This window comes from Dasypus novemcinctus, chromosome 16 (genome assembly GCF_030445035.2).
Source record: "Dasypus novemcinctus isolate mDasNov1 chromosome 16, mDasNov1.1.hap2, whole genome shotgun sequence".
Taxonomy (NCBI): Eukaryota; Metazoa; Chordata; class Mammalia; order Cingulata; family Dasypodidae; genus Dasypus; species Dasypus novemcinctus.
The window spans coordinates 63716654-63719962 of NC_080688.1; the positions used below are offsets into that span (position 1 = coordinate 63716654).

At 51.6% G+C, this 3309-nt stretch overlaps 1 non-coding gene across 1 annotated transcript; it reads right to left on the reverse strand.

The window, feature by feature from the left end:
- Positions 1-561: 561 nt before the first annotated feature.
- On the reverse strand, positions 562-669 carry LOC111766007 (small nucleolar RNA U13). The gene has a single exon (XR_002798178.1). It is a non-coding gene; the product is annotated as a small nucleolar RNA U13 (small nucleolar RNA).
- Between the last annotated feature and the right edge of the window lie 2640 nt (positions 670-3309).

Sequence of the window (3309 nt, forward strand, 5' to 3'; positions counted from 1 at the left end):
ACAAGATTGCAACAGGGTTGTAAGGTTGAACTCTAGGCCCCAGCATGTGTATGCACCATCTGGTAGTTGTATCCTACTAGGCACAGTCTTCTAAAATTTCCATCAATGGGACATACATATGAAATGACTTATTTAGTTTTCTAGTTACTATTTATAATCCAGCTATGCTCAATTTCCCATTTCCATTCTGCAATCACAACTTACATAGATCCCATAACCTTCAGATCACTTTGGATGATTAAGGCTCTGTCCAGTTTAAAGTATCATCTCCAGCTCAGTTTGAATCGCATCTCTTAGCCTGACTCCCTTGAGTGTGGTCCCAGAGCAGAGATGATGGGTGAGTGGGCCGGGGTGGGGGTGAGGGGAGGAGGCTGGTCAGGCTCTGAGGAAACCCCGCTCCCTCTCCCTTCAGTGCCCAGCTCCTCCGGGAGGTGGGAGCTGGGAGGGTCACAAGGAGCGGAACAAGTAGCCTTTTACCCAACAGGTGCTGGGGCATCCTCTTTCTGTTGGCTCTTACTGCTTCTCTGTCTACCTCAAACAGGCCAGTAATCTTTTTTTTTCCTTCAGGGGTGGCCGTCTTCATGTGCTGACATAGTAACAAGGTTTGAGGGAGGCACATCTCACCCAAATGCACGAATGCCCACTCATCATGCTTAGCCACAAAAGAATCTGGGGCAGCAGTTGTAGGTGGCAAGTGTCCAGGTGAGCTGCTCTTGCGTGGCTTCCTGTGAGTTCTCTGGGGAACCCCGAGGGGCCTCTCCAAGTGCTTTCTTTGGATCTGGGAGAGCTGACATACCCTGGGCTCCATGTTTCCCAGCCCCTCCACCTCTTTACCTTGGGGGCGTCCACCTCAGCCTTCCACTGCTGGGGCACCTCACAGCAGACGAGGTGAAATGAAATGATTCATTTTCTCTTTCTCCTCCACTCTATAAAACTGAATTTATGAGTGTTTTCGCCAAAGTGGTCCCCAAACACTTTCCTGGTGTGTTCTCTGTGACCATGTGGTTCTTCATTTATCCATCCAGATCTTCAAGAAGAAGAGGCTGGTATACTCTTCAGGAGCTTGGGGTTTTATCGGGAAGGTAAAAATAACACAGATGCAATAACCAGGTACCCAGACAGAACAAAACCCCCTCAAAGGCTTCATTGCACATGGGTAGAGATAGGCAAACAGCATTCTGAGCATCTTCAAAGATGGACTTAGGAGCCAGATGGCCTGTGTTCAAATCCAGTATTGCCACTTATTAGCTGTGCCACCTGGGCAAGTTACCTCACCTCTTTGTGCCTCTGTCTCCTCACCAATAACATGTGGATAATAATAATACCTCCACTGCATGGCTTCTATTGAGGAATAAATTAGGTCATATATTTAAAGCACTTAGAGCCTGGTGCATACTGAGTATTCAATAAATAGATTATGGTTACGTGTGGTGAAGGCCAAATGCTTTTAGGGTCAGAATCAGCTGATTCTGCTGGGGGAATTTGGCAAGAATGAGGAAAGAAGCAGCCACCTGGTGGTGGGTGGGGAGGACCCTGGGTGGCTGTGGGGTTTGTGTCATCCCCCTGCCAGGGGGGTGGGATTACTGTATCTCTGCCCCTAAAAGAGCCTGTCTGCCTTAATGGCCCCAACTGGAAATGTGCCAGGGGGGTGGGATGAGCAAAGTGGTGGAAGGTGAGCTCATCCAGTGACTGGGACACCCTGGAGGCAGTGGCCGTGGTGGCCAGAGAGGGCATGGCAGCTGGGTGGCACAGCCCTGGAGCCCTACCTGCAGTCGGAGGTGGGGAGGGACCTCCCGCCAGGGCCCAGGGAGGTGACGGCAGAGGGGACGCTGACTGTGTAGTGGGCAGGACACTGAGCCAGACCTCCAGTTCCAAGACGTTAACAGAGGCGCGGACCCAGCCCCGGGGAGCCCCCTCCTGGGAGGACAGGATCTGCATCCCACCTGCTGGCCACTCGAGGTCTTGGAGCCCAGAGATGCAGCTTGCCCAAAGTGATCCGGGCAGGTGAGGCAGAGCCAGGCCTGGAGCCTAAATCTTTGGCCGAAGTGAGCTCTGGGTCTCTTTCATCCACGGGAGGGAAAGCTGTCTGGGATAGGAAGAAAACGGGAGCCAGACACAGAACGGCAAATTTCTCGGGCAGGCCCGTGCCCGCCACTCCCTCAAGGCCGCTGGCGCTGGCCTGCGTGTGTCCGGGAGGCGCAGCGGCTCCCCGGGCTGCGCTCTGCAGAAAGCCAGCCTGCAGCGCTTCCCCAGCATCTGCCAAGAATACCCCCGACATCATAATTTCTTTGACCTCCACCACATGAGTTTCTGAAAAGAACAAAACAGCATCATTCCCTGGCATTTACAGTTTAAACCTTTCCTATTCAAGTTTCTAACAAAAAAAGCCACCAACCCATTCTGGCCGTGATTAAAATTCATAGGCTTGCTGCAGAGAACAGATGCAGAAGCAATTTTAAGCCAGTCATATCCCAGGTCTGCAAAATTAATTTGACAGGTTTGCATTAAAGCACTGATCAATATCCACTTTAGAGCGGCAGAGGCTAACTGAGAAAAAATAAGTGACCGGAGTGTTACCAGACGAGAAAAAATGAATCTTTGAGACTTTTTTCCCTCTAAGCTTGCACCTACATCAGGAGTCCTGACCTCAATCCATTGATCGGCTGCAGTTAACATGACAAAAGGCCCGGCAGATAGACCGCCTTGGCCTACCAGGGAACAATCACCCGGATACACTAAATGTTTGACAGAGTGACTGGACTGCGGAATTAGTCTTGCCGTTCCAGGTCCGACACCAGCCCTGTCTTCCTGACTCCTCCCCGCCCCCTTCCCGCCAGTCATTCGCGGAGACCCAAGTCGTTCTAAACTTCCTCCCACGGATGGTGAGAGGAGACGGTCCTGGGGAAGCAGGGAACTGGCTCCGTTTAGCCACTTAGAAAAAAGAAAGCCTTTCTTTGACCAGCTCCTGCCAAGGGCTCGCGGCAGGCAGGGCCCCCGAAAGGTTTCCGGGGAGGCCGACCCCGTGAAAGGGCGACGCGTCAGGTGGGCTTGGAGGTGTGGGCTCCAGCTGGCTTTTCAATTTTATTTTATTATTTTATTTTCTCTTTTGGTGTGTAAGAAATGGGTTTCAAGTTCAGCCCATCCTCTGAATCTTGGCTGTTCTGTTCTTAGGCCTCACTGCCTTCCTGTCCTCTTCTCTACCCCGCTGCTAAAATCACACTTTGCCAATAACGCAATAAATCTAAAATGAGCACCAAGTAAGGAGGGGGCTTGTGCCAGGTGTGGATATGCAGGATTGAGCATTCCTGG